The sequence below is a fragment of the Protopterus annectens genome, chromosome 12.part0 (assembly GCF_019279795.1).
Source record: "Protopterus annectens isolate FY-2018-M chromosome 12.part0, PAN1.0, whole genome shotgun sequence".
Lineage (NCBI taxonomy): Eukaryota > Metazoa > Chordata > Ceratodontiformes > Protopteridae > Protopterus > Protopterus annectens.
Window position 1 is genome coordinate 1,239,083,792 of NC_056746.1, and position 5,000 is coordinate 1,239,088,791.

Sequence of the window (5,000 nt, forward strand, 5' to 3'; positions counted from 1 at the left end):
CGCACAGAAGGCACCCCAGCTGAGGATTGAACCAGAGAACCTCTTGCTGTGAGGCGGCAATGCTAACCGCTGCACCACCGCAGCCGCCCAGTTTTTCATGTGTTTCACTTTCTGTTTTCTCACTGCAGAAACATACCTTACATTTTTAGAGTTTTAGAAAGGAAGATACAAATAAATTCCTTCTTTCCCCAACCTGAGAACAAGTCAAACCAAGCAACTCAAATCACTAAAACGGCAACACTCGTTCCATACTCACTTAGTCAGTTTGCATCAGATTGCATATTCTCACTCCACTCTCTCACACATACACAGCCTCTTCAGCTTTCATACATGCATTCACTCACTTTTTCTCTCTCTGATCTCTCTCACACACTCTCTTCAGCTTTCATACATCTCTCCAATCTCTCATACACAGTCGCTTCTGCTTTCATGCATGCATTCTCGCTCTCTCTCTATTCAATTCATTCAATTCCAATACACTCAGCATGCCACTGAAAACCATTCCTCCTGCCACACTTAGTGGAAATATAAGTTTAAAATATTATTATTCCAGCCAGGCTTTTAATTACTGTATTTCAATATTAAAATCAAATCAGTAGTGTTTATGGTATGGTATAGTACAGGGTACAGTATTTTTCAGGTTTATTTTTAATAGTAGCTCTCAAGCAACCAGAAACTACACTTATCCGGCATCCACCATTCCCCATGGGTGCTGGTTAACTGAGAGTTTACTGTATCCTCTTTTTTACATTTCTTCTCTAGTGTTCTCAGTTTGAAAAGCTTCACTTCTCATACAAGTGGCTATATAAACAATACACTGGGTAGCACAAGTCACATATTTATAAAATATACACATATTTCCTGCTGTAGGGTGACTAAATATGTCAGTCTTATTGTAGGGTAGTTGTACATCTCATAGAAGTATGTCCCATTCTTCTTAATACTTTTTCTATTCTTGCCTTTTATATTTCTTTCTAGCATAGACCTTTAATATTATTACCCATCTGACACACAAAGTTAGGGTATCACTTATCAAAGCTACTGACTGTAAATGGCCCATCAATATCTGCCAGCTATTAGTAATGATGCCTATAACAGTATATATGCTTGAAAATTAAGTTTAAATGCAGTTCAATAACCAGGATGCAGTTATTCCATTTACATCTGAAAAGATTACTGAGAAATAAGGGCTGTACTTTAATTTCTTGTGTACTTAAAACAGTTTCAGAGCAACCTCCTCTAGGAATATTTGTATCAATTTATAATCATTTTTGTTTCATTTATGTGTATAAGTCATGTCTAATTTAGAAACTCTAACTGGCTATGACTTGGTAGTAGTCTTCTTCTCCTTTGGGCTTTTCCTGGTTAGGGGTCGCCACAGCGGATCACCTGTCCGCTCATGACTGGCAGTGGAGTTTTACAGTGTCGAGCTGCTAGCCCGGCGCCCAACCTTCCAGAGAAGGCATACACACATGCATTTCATAAATCTGGGGTGCATAATTGTAGAACAGAGATAATTTTTTTTCTTAACTGGCTTATTTCAATTGATTCCTGCAGAATTTGCATTTTATGTAAAGTCATATCTAAAAAGATAATTTTATCCTTTCTACTGTTAATACATTTTTGTTACTAAGAGCAGGACAGTTGGATAATACCACAGAATTCACATAATTCCTATTTATTCCACTGTAGTCAATAAAATGGTAGTACATGCCAATATCCTTCCACTTAATGCATTTCTAAGATGTTTTATTTGTTTTTAGTCTAAAAATATTGGTATAACTCGGATGGGGGATCCATAGTGTTTCCCCTCTCCAATTAAATTTGTCTAATACTTTTAATATCTTTTTACTAATGTAAAAAAATCCTACATATATTATTAACAAGCATACCCTGATACTATTTATTAATTCAATGATTTGCTAACCAGATAGGTGGACTGACAACAGGGCTGTTTCTCACCCACAAACCAGGCCGTCTCTGGAACCGTGAAGTAAAACAGCATAGAATAAAATACAAATGTAAAATATTATGACACTGTTAAATACAATAAATCAAGGGTACAACTCTATAACAACAGTGGACAATGCATTAAACTTAACAGCAACACGGGACAATACATTTTTAAGCATTACATTGAGATTAAAAATGTTTGTTTGCTATCACTCCACATTTTTAAATTTGTACAAACATGAATGCATACTACAGAAGTTAAGGTGTAAGCTGTCCATCTAAGATCTATAAAGTGGATGCATTTGTATTCTATGAGCAGAAAATCTTTTGAGTTTGTTTTGAAAGGATGTCAGACTTTGTTGTTGCCAAACTCCTGTAGTGGGACTATTCCTACAGGCTCAATCAAACTTAGAGAGACTTTTTTTACAATAGTTGTGCTTAAATTAGGTCTTATGAGGCTTAACACATTGTCACTGTTAACACTAAAATCATATGATGTGGCTCATGTTGAAAACTTTGAAGATAAGGGAGAACATTTATGTAGCATGATTAATTTGAAAAGGAATATAGCAGGGTTTGTCATCCTACTTGTATAGGGTAGTCAGCTTGTATTCTTCAAAAGTAGACAGTGGTGTGTTCTTGGCTCTGTTAAAACAAAAAAAAATAATATAGTAAGTATTATGGAAAAGCATAGTGATTCAGCTTTTTCAATAGTATAAACGGTCCACAGTTATACTTAACATGTTCTTAACTTGTACCTGTATCTGTCTGCTTCTTTTGTAATTCATACAAAAACACTTCTTCCTTTTTATGGCATGAATCCTGTCTGAATATATAGTTTTGAAAGGTGTTTCACATATATTAGAATAGGTTCAGATAACTAACAAATGCTTACAGGACTCAGTGGTGGTGAATGTAAAGATTTTTGATTATCACTGGAATATAGTAAAAAACGTATCTAGTCTCTGATGCATCAGTTACCCGATATTTTATAGAGTAGATAATGACCTGATACATTGACGCACTGCATACATTTTGAAGCACTATATTTGTCTGTCACAAATTCATTATATTCACTAATTAAATTGATACTTGGTCCCCAGTGCTGATTGGAGGCAAACCAGAAAGCTCAGCCATAATACCTTCTGCACTAAATTCTGCACTGAAATATTTAAATGTTTCAGCTAAATTCTGTCAGCTCTGAGATGTCTGTACAAAGCAGAGTATAACGTTACTGTTTATATGTCAGTGACATTTACTTGTATGTGTCCTCAAAATTGTCTCAATCTGTATTTTACCAGAATGAAAGGGCATTTGCAGCCTTGAAAAGTAAATCGATGCTCCACACCTATGGTGAGGTCAGGTCTGACTGTAAGCTAATCACCCTTAACATCCAGATCCCACCCCCACTCCCCAGTAAGGAAACCTCCATAAAAAACTTCTCCAAAGCTAACTTCATACTACTCAAGTCAGAAGTAACAAACTTCATGACACCCATGCAGACGGGAACTGAAAGTTCAACTGCTGAATCCTACACTAAGGCACTGTATGAGCACATCCACTCATGCATGAATCGTGCCATCCCAAATAGAACCAATGTGCTCTCATCCAAAAAAAGGAAGCCAATCTGGTGGTCCCCTGCCATAAACAAACTTTACAACAAAAGGAAAAAACTGTTGCAGAAAAGAGGAAAATCCCAGGATGCAAAAAACTCCCTTACAAGCCTCAGTAAGAAACTGAGATCCCTCATAAAATCCTCCAAAGCTAGTTACGAAAATAAAATTGCCAAAGATTCCAAAGACAATCACAAGACATTCTATAATTATGTCAAGAATCTAAATGGCAATGCTCAGATCTGCTCTGAGCTAAAACAGAATGGCATTAAATATACTGATCCCAAGGATATTGCCAATACGCTGGCAGATCGATTCAGTGCCAACTTCACCCCCCCACCCCCTAAATGGCCCATCTCAATACCAGAAGATTGCCAAATTCCGGTAATAATGGCCACACAGGTAAAAAAACACACTCTCCAAAGCTAAGAATACAGCATCCATGGGACCAGATGACATCCCGGGCTGTGTACTACATGAACTACAATATGAACTGGCACCTCACCTAAGTGTCATGTATAATCATAGCCTCACCTCAGGATTCGTGCCCACTGAGTGGCGCACAGCTACAGTTATCCCACTCCACAAGGGGTGATCCACCTTGGATCCCGGAAACTACCGGCCCATCAGTCTGACAAGCCTTATCTGCAAGACCATGGAGTGTATTATCATGGAACTTATAAACAAAGACATTGGCAACCTTCAAACACTGGACCCCACCCAGTTTGGGTTCGTGAAGGGCCGATCTTGTCTCCTGAACCTGATTGACTTCTTCGAATCAGTCTCCAGAGCCATGGACAAGGGTAAGGTGGTCCACACAGCCTATCTAGACCTTGCCAAGGCCTTTGACACCATCCCCCACTCTGGATCATAGATAAACTTACTAAACTGGGCATTAATCCCTACGTCACCCAATGGATTGCTAACTGGCTTACTGAAAGAACCCACACTGTAAAAGTAGCCGACTCCAAATCCAGCTCCAGACAAGTGACAAGTGGAGTACCTCAGGGTTCAGTCCTGGGACCGCTCTTGTTTGGCATCTACTTCTCTGAAGTACAGGCCAACACTAAGGGACTCTGGCTAACAAAGTTCGCAGATGACTGCAAACTGGGAGCCATTATTGAATCCCCAAATGATGTGGATACTCTACAAAAGGGCCTTACAGAAACAGATGCTTGGTGCCAGAGCCATGGGCTCAAGCTCAATGCCAAGAAATGTATAGTTATCCCCTTTGGGAAAAAACATGTATCTGTGAATTACCATATAGGTGGCAATACACTAAACACCGAAAGTGTGATAAGAGACTTAGGGACACAGGTGAACAGTGGTCTCACCTTCGATAACCACATCACCACAACAGTCAGGAAATCCTTCTATGTGGCACACCTCATCACTAAGGGCTTTTCATCCAGAAAAAAGGAGGTCATTGTCCCA

At 38.7% G+C, this 5,000-nt stretch overlaps 1 protein-coding gene across 4 annotated transcripts in view; it reads right to left on the bottom strand.

Moving 5' to 3' along the window:
* The window catches only part of RALY (RALY heterogeneous nuclear ribonucleoprotein), a 2,391,440-nt gene that overhangs the window by 1,785,979 nt on the left and 600,461 nt on the right, over window positions 1–5,000 (bottom strand). For 3 of the 4 annotated variants that reach the window (XM_044090254.1, XM_044090253.1, XM_044090252.1), the window contains one exon: window positions 2,542–2,598. The exons of the other annotated variant lie outside the window; for it this stretch is intronic. The gene's annotated coding sequence lies outside the window, so the exon portion shown is untranslated. The remainder of the gene's footprint in view (window positions 1–2,541; window positions 2,599–5,000) is intronic. 4 annotated transcript variants of the gene reach the window in all.